Genomic DNA, 20,039 nt, shown 5'->3' on the forward strand with positions numbered 1-20,039 from the left:
TTTCACTTTAAATGACCTTCAAGAAAATAATGAAGAAAATCCAGTTGAGAAAAAAATGCACAAAGAAGTCATTATGTGTTCCCACAAAGCAAGAATGTAAGAAGAAGCACTTAACTTAGGGCTTCTGTAGCCCCTTAATTCAGGCCTTATTATGCATAGGAATTAGAGCCCATATGGTCTTCTATCAAATGGTTCCACACTGCTGGGAAAGTATTTATTTCATCAATGTGAGCTAAGTATTTTTAAATCATTACTGAGAAAATGCAGCCTTCTAAAAAAATATATAATGTATTCTTTGAAAAGAAGTCAACACATCATAAAAACATCTCACCCATGTTTGGTTGTAGAATCCATTTGGCTTCAGTCTAAAGTACTCCCAGTTCTTGCATATTTTAACACTTCCATAAAAGCTGTAAATGAGGGGGGGTGCAGTCTGTTTTCACTCCATGCTGTAGAATTCACTAATGAAGACAAGAATGAGGAATTTCAGATATATAAACAGCCCACAGTGGATGAAGAAATGAATCCTGCCAGATTGATAATTGCCCAGCAAGACTCAAAATCTCAGACACCTGACCTAACTCTTTCCTGCAACATAGGAAATACCAGAAAGCTTTTTAAAAAAAAAAAAAAAAAAACAGGATATTATTGCTCTGTAATTATCCACATCATAAAAATGAGACAGTTGCAAAATTTGGGGCATTGAAACAATGATTTTGTCTGATTTTGTACTAGAGGAATTATCTGATGAATTCCTTGGCCATAAGTATTGATTTGGTGGTTGAGGTTATATTCACATTAAAGCTATGTTCTGTATACATAGGCCAAGTGACTCTCAAGAGAATTACCTATGTACATCTCTGAGAAAAGGCACAGTGCCTCAAGCCAATCAGGCATAATATTTCCGGGCAGGTATTCTTGTTGATTATGTTGGTTTGTGTGTGGAAAGTGAAGGATAAGACCTATGGATCAAACTGTTATTCTAATGTCTAATTTACATACGAGTGAAATTACAAGGCAAATGCAGAGAAAGAAAGGGCAGTTTCTTTGCTTAGAGTTGCTTATGTAAGCTTAGAAAATATGCTGTTGTTGCTGTTTAGTAGCTAAGTTGTGTCCGACTCTTTGCGACCCCATGGACTACAGACTACCAAACTCCTCTGTCCATGGGATTTCCCAGGCAAGCATACCTGAGTGAGTTGCCATTTCCTTTTCCAGGGGATCTTTCTGACCCAAAAATTGAACCCGTGTATCCTGCACTGGTGAAGAAAGATGAGCGCTGAAGAATTGATGCTTTTGAACTGTGGTGTTGGAGAAGACTCTTGAGAGTCCCTTGGACTGCAAGGAGATCCAACCAGTCCATTCTGAAGGAGATCAACCCTGGGATTTCTTTGGAAGGAATGATGCTAAAGCTGAAACTCCAGTACTTTGGCCACCTCATGCGAAGAGTTGACTCATTGGAAAAGACTCTGATGCTGGGAGGGAGTGGGGGCAGGAGGAGAAGGGGACGACAGAGGATGAGATGGCTGGATGGCATCACTGACTCGATGGACATGAGTCTGAGTGAACTTCAGGAGATGGTGATGGACAGGGAGGCCTGGTGTGCTGTGATTCATGGGGTCGCAAAGAGTTGGACTCGACTGAGTGACTGAACTGAACTGAACTGAATTGAACTGATACTGCACTGGCAGGCAAATTCTTTACCACTGAGCTACCAGGGAAAACCTTAGAAAATATCTTGTTGTTGTTCAGTCCCTAAGTTGTGTCTGACTCCCTGCATGTCTGTCACAATCTCCTGGAGTTTGCTCATATTCATGTTGGTTGAATCAGTGGTGCTATCTAACCATCTCATTCTCTGCCACCTCCTTCATCTTTTCCCTCAATCTTTCCCAGCATCAGGGTCTTTTACGGTGAGTTGGCTGTTCACATCAGGTGGCCAAAGTATTGGAGCTTCAGCTTCAGCATCAGTCCTTCCAATGAATATTTCAGGGTTGGTTTCCTTTAGGATTGACTGGCTTGATCTCCTTGCAGTCCAAGGGACTCTCAAGAGTCTCCTCCAGCACCACAGTTCAAAAACATCAACACTTTGGTGCTCAACCTTCCTCATGGACCAACACTCACATCTGTACATGACTACTGGAAAAATCATAGCTTTGACTATATGGACCTCTGTAGGCAAAGTGATATATTTGCTTTTTAATATGCTGTCTAGAAATGTAGACAATATTGTAGTTAAAACAAAAGGAAAGAATAAAAATATTAGAAATACAATCATTGCATTATCCAGTCACAGAAATATATATAAAAGCTGGTCCATTGTTCCATGTAATACATTCATAATAAACATGCTTACAGAATTATCTAGTATTAGGAAATGTGCAATCTAAAATAGTGTTCCCCAACTTCTTTGATAAGAATCGCCTGGGGAGCTTATTAAAACAAACAAAAAGCACAGTTCTGGGTAGCTCACTTGGAGATTCTGTCAACCTATCCATTTTGTGTCTTAATAAGTTCTTTTTTCCCCATCCCCCATGATTCTTTTCATCTGAGAAATTTGAGAAAAAATATTCTAAAACAACTGATAACAAAAATGAAGTTAAATAATTTACCAAACCTGTAACACAAAATTAAAAATCAAATAATAGCATTTTTTCTTAAAAAATTTTAATTTTAAGGGTTAATATTCTATATAGGACATCCCTATAATGAAGATAAAGTTTTTCATTAGCTAATATTTCAGCCTATGTGTTGAAGATTACCTTAGCATTCACAAGTTTCAAAAGTAGTTGAATGAATCAGATAAAATTTTTCACTTAAAAAATATATCCAAATTGTGCATTGAGCAAGTAAAGATTTTAAAAATATTTTATTACCAAGTAATTGATTCTACTTGAAGAAAATTTAATGTTGGCATTTAAAGGATAAATTAAAAATCACCTATAATTCAATTTTCTAAAATTAACTGCTACATTTCATTGAGTATATTTCTATACATTTTTTTAGTCATGGAATGTTAATATAATTAGGTTAGTTCAGTTCAGTTCAGTCGCTCAGTCAAGTCCGACTCTTTGCAACCCCATGAATCGCAGCACACCAGGCCTCCCTGTCCATCACCAACTCCCGGAGTTCACTCAGACTCACGTCCATCGAGTCAGTGATGCCATCCAGCCATCTCAGCCTCTGTCGTCCCCTTCTCCTCCTGCCCCCAATCCCTCCCAGCATCAGGGTCTTTTCCAATGAGTCAACTCTTCGCATGAGGTGGCCAAAGTACTGGAGTTTCAGCTTCATCATCAGTCCTTCCAATGAATATTCAAGACTGATTTCCTTTAGGATGGACTGGTTGGATCTCCTTGCAGTCCAAGGGACTCTCAAGAGTCTTCTCCAACACCACAGTTCAAAAGCATCAATTCTTCAGCGCTCAGCCTTCTTCACAGTCCAACTCTCACATCCATACATGACCACAGGAAAAACCATAGCCTTGACTAGACGGACCTTTGTTGGCAAAGTAATGTCTCTGCTTTTGAATATGCTATCTAGGTTGGTCATAACTTTCCTTCCAAAGAGCAAGCGTCTCTTAATTTCATGGCTGCAGTAGTAGTTGCTCAACAAATCTCAATTCAACCTTTCTTTTCTTCTCTCATGTGGTTGGAGGGTAGAAAAGGGCATGCTGACAACTAGCAGAATAAGTTGGTAGGAAAGAGAGGATTAATATGATACTTTTTTTGTCTAACCCTCCTTCATATCATTTTCATACAATGTATGTAAGAGCATGTACTTTGCATTCTTTAAAACTTTGTTTCAAGTACCAGCCAATCTTAGTTTATCTTTACAAAGCCTAAAAAGGAACATAAGAGGAGGACTCTCATTTCTAAAAAAAAAAAAAATCATTTATTTTTATTGAAGTATAATTGCTTTGGGGCTTCCCTTGTGTCTCAGCTGGTAAAGAATTTGCCTGCAATATGGGAGACCTGGGTTCCATCCCTGGATTGGGAAGATCCCCTGGAGAAGGGAAAGGTTGCCCACTCAAGTATTCTGGCCTGGAGAATTCCATGGATTACAGTTCATGGGGTTGCAAAGAGTCAGACACGACTGAGCGACTTTCACTTCACTTCATAATTGCTTTACAATGTGTTATTTTCTGCTGTTCAACAAGTGAATCAGCTACATATATACCTATATCCTTTCCCTCTTGGACCTGCCTCTCTCTCCCCTCATCCTGTCCCTCTAGGTCATCACAGGGTGAGCTAAGCAACCTGTGCTCTATAGGAGGTTCGCACTAGCTATCTGTTTTACACATGGCAGTGCTCATACGTCAGTCCCGATCTCCGAATGCACTCCACACATCTTCCTCTTCACTGCGTTTACCCGTCTGTTCTCTGTCTGCATCTCTATTCCTGCCCTGCAAATAGGTTCATCTGTACCGCTTTTCTACATTCCACACATATGCAATAATATGTTTATACTTCTGTGTCTGACTTCATTCTGTATGACAGACTCTAGGTTTGTAGAGATGTGGAGTCTTGATTTTTTAATTTGGCTTTCTGACAATACCCTCCAACCAGGCTATTGTTTGAAATGAAGCAGTCACAAAGTCGTCAGTGGTCACCTCTGCCTTGCTCAATGCCTTAGTTCTAATGAGAGCTTTCATTATCAGTGAGGACCACAGAGAGAGGAGCATACCCCAGAATATGTCACTGTATAAGGGATAAGCACACCCAAGTCCTTCTAAGGTCAGAGATTTGTTTTAATCAAACCTATCGATGAGCCTTCTAAAAAACCCAAATTGCTTACAAAATAAGTATTTTTCACCTTTTCTATGAAGAAAGGGAATTATACTCATTTTACTATGGAAAGTCTCTTTTTTAGTACCTTTATTGAACAACATAATCAATGAAAACGGTAAAGAAACTGCCTGCGATGCAGGAGACCAGGGTTCAATCCCTGGGTTGGGAAGTTCCTCTGAAGAAGAGAATGGCAACCCACTCGAGTATTCTTGCCTGGAGAACTCCATGGACAGAGAAGCCTGGCAGGCTACAGTCCATGGGGTCACAAAGAGTCAGACACAACTGAGTAACTAATTCACACATAGCTGTGTATATTCAAAGTGTGAAATGTGATGATTTGATATACATATATACTGAGAATGATTACCAAGACCAAGATAATTAAGACATTCATCATCTTAGATAGTTAACTTTGTGTGTATGTGTGCAGTGAGAATGCTTAACATCTACTCTCAGCAATGTTCAAGTATGCAATACTCTTTTGTTACATTAGGATACATGCTATACATTAAATCTTCAGAATTTATCCTTCTATACTGGAAAATGTGTACCCGTTGAACCATGTCAAACCCACTTTTTTATTCCCTCAGCCCTTAACAGTCACTATTTATATTTCTATAAAATCAGTTTTTTAAATTTTAGATCCCACATTTAAGCAATACTATACAAGACTTGTCTTTGTCTGATTTATTTCACTTAACATAATGACCTCCAGATTCATCCATATTGTTACAAATGGCAGGATTTTTCCCTGATGCTGAGAAAGATTGAAGGCAAAAAAGAAGGGGGCAGCAGAGGATGAGATCACCTCTAGGTAGCATCACCAACTCAGTGGACATGAATTTGAGCAAACTCTGGGAGCTAGTGGAGGACAGAGGAGCCTAGTGTGCTGCAGTCCATAGGATGGAAAAGAGTCAGACATGACTTAGCAATTCAACAACAACAATATTTGATGAGATAAATTGTATAAATATATACCTATTCACCTTGGGTTGCCCCACGGGCTTGGCTTAGTTTCATTGAGTTAGACGAGGCTGTGGTCATAGTGTGATTAGATTGACTAGTTTTCTGTGAGTATGGTTTCAGTGTGTCTGCTCTCTGATGCCCTCTTGCAACACCTACCGTCTTACTTGGGTTTCTCTTACCTTGGGTGTGGGGTATCTATTCACAGCTGCTGCAGCAAAGTGCAGCCACTGCTCCTTACCTTGGACGAGGGGTATCTCCTCACTGCCGCCCTTCCTGACCTTCAACGTGGGATAGCTCCTCTAGGCCCTCCTGCGCCTGCGCAGCCATGGCTCCTTGGACGTGGGGTTGGTCCTCCTGGCCGCCGCCCCTGGCCAAGAAAATGCACTGGTCATAACAAACACCCTCTTCCAACAACACAAGAAAAGACTTTATACATGGACATCACCAGATGGTCAACACTGAAATCAGATTGATTATATTCTTTGCAGCCAAAGATGGAGAAGCTCTATACAGTCAGCAAAAACAAGACCAGGAGCTGGCTGTGGCTCAGATCATGAACTCCTTATTGCCAAATTCAGACTTAAATTGAAGAAAGTAGGGAAAATCACTAGACCATTCAGGTATGACCTAAATCAAATCCCTTATGATTATACAGTGGAAGTGAGAAATAGATTTAAGGGCCTAGATCTGATAGATAGCGTGCCTGATGAACTATAGAATGAGGTTCATGACATTGTACAGGACACAGGGATCAAGATCATCCCCAAGAAAAAGAAATGCAAAAAGGCAAAATGGCTGTCTGAGGAGGCCTTACAAATAGCTATGAAAAGAAGAGAAGTGAAAAGCAAAGAAAAGGAAAGATAGAAGCATCTGAATGCAGAGTTCCAAAGAATAGCAAGAAGAGATAAGAAAGCCTTCCTCAGCAATCAGTGCAAAGAAATAGAGGAAAACAACAGAATGGGAAAGACTAGAGATCTCTTCAAGAAAATTAGAGACACCAAGGGAACATTTCATGCAAAGATGGGCTCGATAAAGGACAGAAATGGTATGGACCTAACAGAAGCAGAAGATATTAAGAAGAGATGGCAAGAATACACAGAAGAACCGTACAAAAAAGATCTTCACAACCCAGATAATCACGATGCTGTGATCACTGACCTAGAGCCAGACATCCTGGAATGTGAAGTCAAGTGGGCCTTAGAAAGCATCACTATGAACAAAGCTAGTGGAGGTAATGGAATTCCAGTGGAGGTCTTTCAAATCCTGAAAGATGATGCTGTGAAAGTGCTGCACTCAATATGCCAGCAAATTTGGAAAACTCAGCAGTGGCCACAGGACTGGAAAAGGTCAGTTTTCATTCCGATCCCAAAGAAAGGCAATACCAAAGACTGCTCAGACTACTGCACAATTGCACTCATCTCACATGCTAGTGAAGTAATGCTCAAAATTCTCCAAGCCAGGCTTCAGCAATATGTGAACTGTGAGCTTCCTGATGTTCGAGCTGGTTTTAGAAAAGGCAGAGGAATCAGAGATCCAATTGCCAACATCCTCTGGATCATGGAAAAAGCAAGGGAGTTCCAGAAAAACATCTATTTCTGCTTTATTGACTATGCCAAAGCCTTTGACTGTGTGGATCACAATAAACTGTGGAAAATTCTGAAAGAGATGGGAATATGAGACCACCTGATCTGCCTCTTGAGAAATTTGTATGCAGGTCAGAAAGCAACAGTTAGAACTGGACATGGAACAACAGACTGGTTCCAAATAGGAAAAGGAGTATGTCAAGGCTGTATATTGTCACCCTGCTTATTTAACTTCTATGTGGAGTACATCATGAGAAATGCTGGGCTGGAAGAAGCACAAGCTGGAATCAAGATTGCCGGGAGAAATATCAATAAGCTCAGATATGCAGATGACACCACCCTTATGGCAGAAAGTGAAGAGGAACTAAAAAGCCTCTTGATGAAAGTGAAAGTGGAGAGTGAAAAAGTTGGCTTAAAGCTCAACATTCAGAAAACCAATATCATGGCATCTGGTCCCATCACTTCCTGGGAAATAGATGGGGAAACAGTGGAAACAGTGTCAGACTTTATTTTGGGGGGCTCCAAAATCACTGCAGATGGTGATTGCAGCCATGAAATCAAAAGACGCTTACTCCTTGGAAGGAAGTTATGACCAACCTAGATAGCATATTCAAAAGCAGAGACATTACTTTGCCAACAAAGGTTCGTCTAGTCAAGGCTTTGGTTTTTCCTGTGGTCATGTATGGATGTGAGAGTTGGACTGTGAAGAAGGCTGAGTGCCGAAGAATTGATGCTTTTGAACTGTGGTGTTGGAGAAGACTCTTGAGAGTCCCTTGGACTGCAAGGAGATCCAACCAGTCCATTCTGAAGGACATCAGCCCTGGGATTTCTTTGGAAGGAATGATGCTAAAGCTGAAACTCCAGTACTTTGGCCACCTCATTCGAAGAGTTGACTCATTGGAAAAGACTCTGATGCTGGGAGGGAGTGGGGGCAGGAGGAGAAGGGGACGACAGAGGATGAGACGGCTGGATGACCTCACTGACTTGATGGACGTGAGTCTCAGTGAACTCCAGGAGTTGGTGATGGACAGGAAGGCCTGGCATGCTGCAATTCATGGGGTCGCAAAGAGTCGGACACGGCTGAGCGACTGAACTGAACTGAACTGATACCTATTCATCTGTCAAAGGACTTGTGAGTTGTTTCTGTGTCTTGCCTATAGTGAATTATGCTGCAATGAACACAGGTGTGTAAACATCCCTTTGTGATGCTGATTTTATTTCCTTCTGACATATACCCAGAAGTGGGATTATTGGGTCATTTGGTAGTTTCTTCCATGCTTCCCACTCATATCATGCAGCCCTGAATTGTCTGCTGTATTCCTTGCAAATGAGCATGGGAGTCTGGCAGAATGCATAGGCATTTGGAAGAACCATTCAAGGGTAAATGGAAACACTCCAAATGGCTGCTTAACATTTGACAATTTCACTAGTCCTGAGTCAAGGAGTGTTTCTTTCTTAGTCCAGTCAGAAGTCTTACAAGTTTTTGAGCCTGGAACACCCTGTTTCTAAAGCAGTTTTTATATGCTTATTTGCTTGTTTGTATATTTTTCATTCAGGAAACATAAAATGTGACTTTTTTTTCCCCTAGCTCTTCACCTTTCTTTATTTATGTGTTCTGCTTCTCTCTTTGATTCTTTATCTACCATGAATGAATTTATTTTTAGTCACTTACATCTCTTGCCCATTATCAACTCAGCTTTCTAAAGCCCTTTGAGTGAAATAAATAGTTAGATGTCCCTTTCACAGCTTTGAACACTGTTTGTGCAACCTGCTGTGAACATTTTAAGAGAAGATGCCAAGTCTCTCTGCCCTGCTCATAAAAAAATGTTCCCCAAAGCCTTAAATCTTACCAAGCGTGCTATCTGGTAAATGTCTATAAATTTACACATGCATGCATGTGTGCATGCCAAGTCTCTAGAGTCATGTCCGACTCTTTGCAACCCTACGGACTGCAGATCACCAGGCTCCTCTGACTATAATCCTCCATAAAGTAAATATCCAACTTAATAAAAATGAGATCCTTGTAGTGTCATTGGAACATGAATTCTAACAAGTCTTGGGGTGCTCATGTTTAATTTGGGAAGCATGTTTGGTTTCTCATGTAAGTGAATCCGAGCCAAATAAGAATGTTCCAGAAGAGAGGTGGATAGGGTGACTGTCTGAAAATTCATCTTGCATGTGGGTAACAAATTCTCATCTTTTAGAAGCATCCCTGATGTTCCATGAGCCCATCAACTATTTCAAGGGCTACTTGGGACTTCGTTCTAGTAGAATGAGTTCCATACACCATTGCTGCTTCCATGTCCACAGTTGCTCTATCAACCTAAAGTGAACAAGCCAAATTCAGACTCTGATAGGAAAGAATTGTACCCCAGAAACGTGCAAGTTAGTAGAGGCACTAAGGGATAGGAGGATTTTTCTGAATCTGAAATAGGCTATATGCCATAACTGACAGCAGTTTGTAAACAAGAAAATATGGCCATAGCATTCAAATGGCTCAAAGTGAAAGAAGTTGTATTTTATACATAAAAGTAAAATAGTTATCTGAGAAATATATATATATATACACACACACACACACACATATATACACACACACACACACACACACACACACACACACTGTTTTAAAAGATCCCAACCACATTCACATTTAATGACGTAACAATTATGACCGCTGTAGCTTGGGATTGGGTAACCATAGTAAGAGCACCTGGATAAATAATTTTTGCTCTACTTTTTTAAAAATGTAGAAATATGATCAGAAGAAATCTAATTAGAAATCAGAGTGTTCAAATTTCAATGAATTCTTGAGTGGCTCAGCTTTCTTTTCTACATAAAAGTATTTTAAAATTAAAGAGAAGAAAATTCAAGGATGAATTTTTGATATAATGAGCTTTTAACCTGTATTTCTGAAATTGGCAGTGACTTATGCAATACATTGTTAGTAAATCAAGATAAATAACTTTTTTCTTTAAAAAAGGGAAGAGGAACAGATTGCTTAGAAGTCTCGAAATGTGAATTATGCCAATTGGTTCTTTGGGAAATATCTCTCTTAGTTCAAACTGATTCCCTTGGGAGACGGTAAAGTTCATTGCTTAATAAGCATAATGAGATTTTTATATAGTACAGAAGCTGTTGTCAAAGGCTCTACGGACATGCTGCAGAGCTTTTAAAGCTAAGGTTTCTGACAGGGAATGAAGACCATTCTGACTAGAGGGGAAAAAAAAAATCTTTTGACCTCAGGTTCTTATCTTTCTACTTTGAGATGTAGTTGAATACTTAAAACATATATTTTAAGTTTTTCTGAAAAAATGAAGTGCTAATTTTACAAAAATTATACTCTGACAAAGAAACATACAGCAACTGATGGAAGTGAAGGCACAAGCTCTGTTCTCCAAAGCTGACTAGCAAGGCAAGCAAGTGAGGAAGTGGCAGCATGCACTGCGTGTGTGAGCGAGCTCAGTCCTTCAGTCGTGTCCGACTCTCTGCGACACAATGGACTTTAGCCCAAAAGGCGCCCCGATCCATGGAATTTCCCAGGTGAGAATACTGGAACGGGTTGCCATTTCCTCCTCTAGGCGATCTTCCCTACCCAGGGATCTAATCCGCGTCTCTTTTGTCTCCTGCATTGGCAGGCAGACTTTTCACCACCGCATCACCTGTGAAGCCCTGCTAAAGCTGAGAGCTATGCCTAAAGCTGGAAACTTCTGAGAAATCCCAGAAGTTTCAAGATCTTGCCTTGTCAGGTGATTCTTAAAATAGACTCAAGAGACAGTTTCTCAAGTCTTAAGTGAATGAAGCTGAAAGACTAAAATACACCATCACTGGGGGGAAAAAAAATTCCATCTGGATAAAGTAAGCACTTTTGTATACCTTCCTACCATAAATATTGGCCCAAAGGGATGAATTTTGTATCCATTTTTATATTTTCAGAGTAAAGTCTATTTTGACTTGAACAGAATGGAGCAAAGTGTGAAGGCAAAAGAAATATTGCTGTGAGTTTTGTACATTATAATATTTTACAGAAATAGGCTTCACCATTTCTCTTCCTTAACTGCTCCCTGCAAAAATTTAAAAGGGGTCACTGAATGACAAGAAATGGGATAAGGAATGTTATAGACTCTGAGCACCAGAACGTCCAGCAACAGAAACGTTTCTGACCACGCACTTAGACTATATACTCACTCTCAAAACAGCTCACCCACTTTAAGTCTACGTGGTCAGTAATCAGCATATATGACCATACTTTGCCAGGCTACTGCTTTCAAAGCTCTGTCCAGTGCATAATAAAGGTAAATTTTTTTTGCAAGATACAAGATCTATGACATCCCTGTGAGGCACTGTTGAGTCAGAAAACTGGCTCTAAAGCTGAGACCCTGAGTTACCCAGTCTCTCACCATCATCTTATTAGCTATCCTGCCTCTTAATATCCACTCTTAATATCCTCCAGGTATTAACAGTACCTGGTGGCTCATACAGGGAAGAATCTGCCTGCAGTGCAGGACACCAGGGTTTGACCCCTGGGTCAGGAAGATCCCCTGGAGAAGGGAATAGCAATCCACTCCAGTATTCTTGCCTGGAGAACCCCATGGACAGAGGAGCCTGGTGGGCTACAGTCCGTGGGGTCGCAAAGAGTCAGATACAACTGAGCAACTAACACACTCTTGGTATCAGTTTCTGAATAATGATTTAAACTAACAGAGATTTTGGTTCTTGACTTTCAAAAATGCTCAGGATACATTTCCCAGAGATCTCAGTTATTGTACGTGTTTCTTTCCTTATTCAGTTATTTGTGTTTCAGTCACACATGGGCACTTGCTTGTAAGATATTAGCTACTTCACTTAATTCTTTGCTTTTTAGGGTCAACAGATGAGTAGTAAGTGAAAAAAAAAAAGGTTCTGTAACCATATCAGCCTAATTTCAAGCATACTTTAGTATTTACCAGCTATGTGGCAGTGGGAAAGCTATTTATCACCTCTAAGCCTTAGTTTGCTCTTCTAGAAAATAGAGATGGTAGTAGCATCTGCAGGCTTCCCTGGTAGCTCAGCTGGTAAAGAATCCACCTGCAATGCAGGAGACCCTGGTTCGATTTCTGGGTGGAGAAGATCCCCTGGAGAAGGGACAGGCTATCCACTCCAGTATTCTTGGGCTTTCCTGGTGGCTCAGCTGGTGAAGCACCCACCTGCAATGTAGAAGACCTGGGTTCAATCCCTGGGTTGGGAAGATCCCCTGAAGGAGAGCATGGCAACCCACTCCAGTATCCTTGCCTAGAGAATCCCCATGGACAGAGGAGTCTGGTGAGCTACAGTCCATGGGGTTGCAAACAGTCAGACATACTGATCAACTAAGCACAGCACAGCACAGTAGCATCTCATAAGATACTTAACTAGAGGGATTATAATATATATACATAGGAAAATATATATATAGGGAAAATAATATATATGCTGCTACTGCTGCTGCTAAGTCGCTTCAGTCCTGTCCGACCCCTGTGCGACCCCATAGACGGCAGCCCACCAGGCTCCCCCGTCCCTGGGATTCTCCAGGCAAGAACACTGGAGTGGGTTGCCATTTCCTTCTCCAATGCATGAAAGTGAAAAGTGAAAGTGAAGTCGCTCAGTTGTGTCCGACTCTTAGCGACCCCATGGACTGCAGCCTACCAGGCTCCTCTGTCCATGGGATTTTCCAGGCAAGAGTTCTGGAGTGGGGTGCCATTGCCGTTTCCAAATAATACATATATTGCAATATATATAAAGTCCTTACCACAGTGGTTGTCACTGAAAGTGTTCAATTTTTATGAAAACAATATTTTGAGTACCTAAACCACTCTCTAGGGCTTCCCTGATGGCTTAGCAAGTAAAGAATCTGCCTGCATCACAGGAGACACAGGAGACCCAGGTTCGAACCCTGGGTCAGAAAGATCCCCTGGAGAAGGAAATGGCAAGCTACTCCAGTGTTCTTGCCTGGGAAATCCCATGGACAGAGGAGCCTAGCAGGCTATAGTCCACGGGGTTGCCAAGAGTCAGACACCACTAAGCGACTAAGTACACACAAGCCACTCTTTAGTTGAAAGTAGGTACATTGAAAAGTTATTCTAACTTTCTTACTTCACTGAAGTAGACTCAAGAACACACTCAAGTTCAGATGGCTGAATTCCCAACCATCATGAACACATTGGTGAGAAGGCTACTCTCTGATGTGACTGCAGCCCATGGTTCTCCCAGTATAGAGCTGAGCAGAGTCAGGGTCAGGCGGAGGCCAGTGAGTGAGACTTCAAGGAGAGCGGAAGAGTCTGACTTTATTGGCAATTCAGATATTTTATTCATCACAGAATTTTCTCATTAATTTTAGATGTTTGAAATATTGAATTAAACTGTTGTTTACCTTTCCTGACTTCTTTCGTGTTCCCGTTGCCCTAGTTCCAACTCTGGCTCTTTCGTTCCTTTTTCCCTGGAGCTAGCTTTCATCTGTGGATTGTGATGGCCCCAGGCTCGCCCTCACCAGGTCGTTGTTGACTCCTCAGGCCCCCATCAGCAGTTACTAGAAAGTCCTCCTGTGCTATGAAATTGAGTACAACTTCAGCTCAGTATGTGGTATCCAGTGGCTTCCCAGGTAACCCGCCTGCAGTGCAGGAGACATAAGAGACACAAGTTCGATCCCTGGGTCAGGAACATCCCCTGGAGGAGGGCATGGAAATCCATTCCAGTATTCTTGCCTGAAGAATCCCATGGACAGAGGAGGCTGGTGGGCTACAGTCCAAAGTATCGCAGAGTCGGACATGACTGAAGTGACTCATCATGCACTCACGGTGCCCAAGTATGAACTAGTGTTTCCACCCAGGCATGTATTCCTGGATTCTGTCCAGTTACATGGCAATGAGAAGGGACTCCTACCCAAATTCAGAGGATGCTTGTGAGAGACAGAGTCATCAGTGATCTTCAAGCCCCAAGAATATTTGAGTTCATCCAAATGCAGATTCAAATTCACTGTCCCTTGTCCTGTGAAAAGCTGGACTCTGAATTCTAAGGAAAATAGTAAAATATCTAATCAAATTCCATCCTCAGAGAAGATTAGGCTTTAGAAGAAACTTGGCACGATGCTTACAGAATGCTTTTGATCATTCAGCATTATAATAACTCATTGTTGTCATTCCATGTTATGAGTCACATTTGATAAGTTAAAAAGTTGAAGGATAAAGAGATTTATTTATAAAGAATCCCAGTGGAAATTAGAATCAAAACTATAAGAAGCATTTATAGCTAGAGTTAACTTTTATATCTGAGGTTTTTTAGTCCTTTTCCTAGCCCTTGCAATTACATTGCTGAGATGCTCTCCAATTTCTAAAGTTGGAAGAATTAAATATCAAGTTGCTTTCAGACGGCATGAATTACACTCCCCAGTGCTCCCCACAGATATTCACCTAATTTTGGTGAAGTCAAAGATGCTTATGTTAGTCAAGTTACAGAGTGACCTGAATTTTGCAATAAGAAGTTCATGATCTAGAGTGACATACTATCCTGGTCTTAACACTGAAAATTCTGCAACCCAGGAAAACCATGATGGTTAGTCATTCTAGTTGCTAATCAGAAACATCCTCCAAGTTACAAACGCACGTTGACTTTTCTTCTCTCATTATTCTTCCTGGTTAGTTCATATTTGTGATGATTCACATAAGATGCACTTGTTTGATTTCAGAATTTGATTTTCAGAAATGAATCAATTGTTACTTTTAGCTAATAGTTTGGATTTATGATGGGAGTTCTGTAGAAGAGAATGGAAACCTACTTCAGTATTCTTGCCTAGAGAATCTCATGGACAGAAGAGCCTGGCAGGCTACATATAGTCCATGGAGTCACAAAGAATTGGACACAACTGAGCAACTAACACTTTCACTTTCACTTTTTTCACGATAAGAGATCAACTTCGAAAAACCAAAGACAACTTTGGGTAGAAGTATGTACATAGCAAATTGTGCCATAAAAAAATAATGGAGAAAAACATAAAGGTGCTCTAAATATATATTATAAAACTATAACTGTATAATAACCTGCTTAAAACACTAGTTAGATCATGTTAACACTGTAAGTGAATCCCTGGCCTACCTCCCCACTACCTGTCTTTCCAGTTAAAACTCACATTCCATTATGCATCCATTTCGCAAGCATTCACTGGCCACCTTTGTCTGTGCAATGCACTGTACAGTTGTAGAGACCCTAGATTACACAAGAAAGTTCAGGCTTGTAGCTCCAAATGGGGGATTAAAATCAATGCAGAACAGAATCAGTTCAGTTCAGTTCAGTCGCTCAGTCGAGTCCGACTCTTCGAGACCCCATGAATCGCAGCAAGCCAGGCCTCCCTGTCCATCACCAACTCCAGGAGTTCACCCAACTCATGTCCATCGAGTCAGTGATGCCATCCAGCCATCTCATCCTCTGTCGTCCCTTTCTCCTCCTGCCCCCAATCCCTCCCAGCATCAGAGTCTTTTCCAATGAGTCAACTCTTCGCATGAGGTGGCCAAAGTACTGGAGTTTCAGCTTCAGCATCATTCCCTCCAAAGAAATCCCAGGGCTGATCTCCTTAAGAATGGGCTGGTTGGATCTCCTTGCAGGCCAAGGGACTCTCAAGAGTCTTCTCCAACACCATAGTTCAGAAGCATCAATTCTTCGGTGCTCAGCCTTCTTCACAGTCCAACTCTCACTTCCATACATGACCACAGGAAAAACCATAGCCTTGACTAAATGGACCTTTGTTGGCAAAGTAATGTCTCTGCTTTTGAATATGCTATATAGGTTGGTCATAACTTCTTTCCAAGGAGTAAGTGTCTTTTAATTTCATGGCTGCAGTCACCATCTGCAGTGATTTTGGAGCCCAAAGAAATAAAGTCTGACACTGTTTCCACTGTTTCCCCATCTATTTCCCAGAAAGTGATGGGATCGAATGCCATGATCTTCATTTTCTGAATGTTGAGCTTTAAGCCAACTTTTTCACTCTCCACTTTCAGCTTCATCAAGAGGCTTTTGAGTTCCTCTTCACTTTCTGCCATAAGGGTGGTGTCATCTGCATATCTGAGGTTATTGATATTTTCCCAGCAATCTTGATTCCAGCTTGTGCTTCTTCCAGCCCAGCGTTTCTCATGATGTACTCTGCAAAGAAGTTAAATAAGCGTGGTGATAATATACAGCCTTGACATACTCCTTTTCCTATTTGGAACCAGTCTGTTGTTCCATGTCCAGTTCTAACTGTTGCTTCCTGACCTGCATATTGGTTTATCAAGAGGCAGGTCAGGTGGTCTGGTATTCCCATCTCTTTCAGAATTTTCCACAGTTTATTGTGATCCACACAGTCAAAGGCTTTGGTATAGTCAATAAAGCAGAAATAGATGTTTTTCTGGAACTCCCTTGCTTTTTCCACGATCCAGGGGATGCTGGCAATTTGATCTCTGGTTCCTCTGCCTTTTCTAAAACCAGCTTGAACATCAGGAAGTTCACGGTTCACATATTGCTGAAGCCTGGCTTGGAGAATTTTGAGCATTACTTTACTAGCATGTGAGATGAGTGCAATTGTGCAGTAGTTTGAACATTCTTTGGCATTGCCTTTCTTTGGGATCGGAATAAAAACTGACCTTTTCCAGTCCTGTGGCCACTGCTGAGTTTTCCAAATTTGCTGGCATATTGAGTGCAGCACTTACACAGCATCATCTTTCAGGATTTGAAAGAGCTCAACTGGAATTCCATTACCTCCACTAGCTTTGCTCATTGTTATCCTACCTAAGGCCCACTTGACTCCCCATTCCAGGATGTCTGGCTCTAGGTCAGTGATCACACCATCGTGATTATCTGGGTCGTGAAGTTCTTTTTTGTGCAGTTCTGTGTATTCTTGCCGTCTCTTCTTAATATCTTCTGCTTCTGTTAGGTCCATACAATTTCTGTCCTTTATCGAGGTCATCTTTGCATGAAATGTTCCCTGGTATCTCTAATTTTCTTGAAGAGCTCTCTAGTCTTTCCCATTCTGTCATTTTACTCTATTTCTTTGCACTGATCGCTGAGGAAGGCTTTCTTGTCTCTTCTTGCTATTCTTTGAAACTCTGCATTCAGATGCTTATATCTTTCCTTTTCTCCTTTGCTTTTTGCTTCTCTTCTTTTCACAGCTATTTGTAAGGCCTTCCCAGACAGCCATTTTGCCTTTTTACATTTTTTTTTCTTGGGGATGGTCTTGATCCCTGTCTCCTGTACTATGTCACGAACCTCATTCCATAGTTCATCAGTCACTCTATCAGATCTAGGCCCTTAAATCTATTTCTCACTTCCATACCTGAAACCTCTACAGCTGGAGACAAAAAGGCAGGGGAAAATTTTAACTTATTTCCAGGAACATTGTCCTAAATTGACCAATATTTTCCAAATTTTAAGTCTTTTCTAATGCTCTGACTATGTTTCTGTACCGCTCAAAATTCTATGCTTTCTTCATAAGCAAACCAAAAGTTTCAGGAAACATATTTTAACCCCTGACCTAGATTTAATATTCCTTTGTCTAAAATTCCACAATAATTAGAATTTCTTTTAGTATAGCATATTTATTAATGTCTTCATATATTACCAAAAAAAAAATTTACCTCACACCATACACAAAATACATTCTAAAGACATTAGAACACTAAATATTTAAAAGTCAACAGAAAAGAATAGTAGGCAATATTTCTCTGATATTACAATAGAGAGAATTTTTTAAATGTTACAGCAATAAAACAAATGTCATAAAGATAAAATATCAGCTACAACTCTGGTTGCATTTAATAAAAACCCACAAGAAATTAGTTTAAGTTGAAAAGGAGAATTTATTATATGTATTAATATCTGTCAGTGGCTCAGTCTGCAACCCCATGGACTGTAGCTGGACAGGCTCCTCTGTCCATGGAATTCTCTAGGCAAGAATACTGGAGTGCATTGCCGTTTCCTTCACCAGGGGATCTTCCCCATCCAGGGACTGAACCCGCATCTCTTATCTCCTGCATTGGCACACAGGTTCTTTACCACTAGCACCACCTGGGAAGCTCATGGATTAATATATGGAGGTGCAAAGGTAAGGGTGTGGCTGGGCCTCAGAAACAACTAGAAGCGGAGACCTGAACCCCATTAAGATACTTTTAATCTCTGCTGTCCTTTGTACAACCCCTTCAGTTCTAATCACTGCTTGTGTTCTCTCCGTTTCTCTACCAATATGGTGAAAGGCAGGGAGTGTGTTGACAACTGTTGAGCTTCCAGTTTTGTAGGTTGAGTACGGGAAGAGAGATGGACCCTCACGTGAAAGTCCAACAGATGCATTATGCATTAGTAGTTCAGTCGTGTCCAACTCTTTGGGACACGGACTGTAGCTGGCCAGGCTCTTTTGTCCATGGAGTTGTCTAGTCAAGAATACTGGAGTGGTTTGCCATTGCTCTCTCCAGGGGATCTTCCTGACCCAGGTATCGAACCCACATCTTAATCTCCTGCATGGGCAGGCAGATTCTTTACCACTAGCGCCACCTAGGAAGTTCAGCAAGAGATTAGCATTTCTTCATATACTCACTTGTCACCAGAGCATAAAACAGCCACTGCTGCTTCACCACAAAACGGTATGGAAGCATGAGTGGAGAACAGTTCCCAGAAGAAAATAAGTAAATATCTTCACTATAAAAAGATAAAATTCCAAAAAAAAAAGTAAAACTTTCATGATCAGGAAAAAAGATAAAATTAAAAATCATAGCAAAGTGGAAAAAATATCAAACAATTATGGGAAGATAATTTGTTTCCTTAATGCATAAATGTATAAGATAAGTATGGATACCCCTCTCAAAATGGACAAAACCCAGAAATTAAGAATGGAAGAAAAAACAATTACAATGAAATACAATAGGACACTGTGGGAAAATGTTCAGCTTCATTAATAGTCAATGAAGTGTGAATTTAAATAACCATCAATTGCAAAGATTTTGCCTAGAGAATTGATTTTCTTTTAAATTTACAATGCTTAGAGATCCAGAGAAATACACCCTTTTATACACTCATGTAGGCATGTAAATTGATGCAAGCTTTCTTGAAGGTAATTAATATGCATCAAGATCTTTGAGAATGAACATAATTGAAGACATAAATAGACAATATTTTTCATGAAAATATATCTATTGAAACATTTGGGATAACAAGAATTGGAAATAGATACACATCCAGCAACAGAGTTATCTAAACAAACCTTTGTATTTTGAGATGAAATATTATACATATTAAGACTTTATTTTACTAAATATTAAATAACATAGAAAATGTCATTAAGAGAAAAACACAAAAACCCAACATCTTATATGCAACATAATTCTAGTATAGATATAAACATTGGGAAAAAATTGGAAGAAAATGCCCCTAAATCTTGATATTGTTAACTCTCTGAGTGGTAGAGCTTGAAATTATTATTTTTCTGCTTTGGAAAACTGTTCATTTTTTTAGTGTCAGACCTGAGAATGTGACTGAGCCAATCTAGGAGTGTATGTTCAACAGAAGTACTTTCTAGATTCTGGGAAACTTGAACAATAACAAATACAGAATTTCAGCATGAAATTCTTTACTGGAAGAGGGCTATAGGAAAATATGTTGTTTAATTTTGAGATTCTGTAACCTTTTCAGGTGTTCTACATGATAATTATTGCCTGTTATACCATTTTGCACAACATCT

At 40.3% G+C, this 20,039-nt stretch overlaps 1 protein-coding gene across 12 annotated transcripts in view; it reads left to right on the forward strand.

The window, feature by feature from the left end:
- The window catches only part of GRIK1 (glutamate ionotropic receptor kainate type subunit 1), a 466,650-nt gene that overhangs the window by 263,193 nt on the left and 183,418 nt on the right, over positions 1–20,039 (forward strand).

The sequence above is a fragment of the Bos taurus genome, chromosome 1, assembly GCF_002263795.3.
Source record: "Bos taurus isolate L1 Dominette 01449 registration number 42190680 breed Hereford chromosome 1, ARS-UCD2.0, whole genome shotgun sequence".
Classification (NCBI taxonomy): domain Eukaryota; kingdom Metazoa; phylum Chordata; class Mammalia; order Artiodactyla; family Bovidae; genus Bos; species Bos taurus.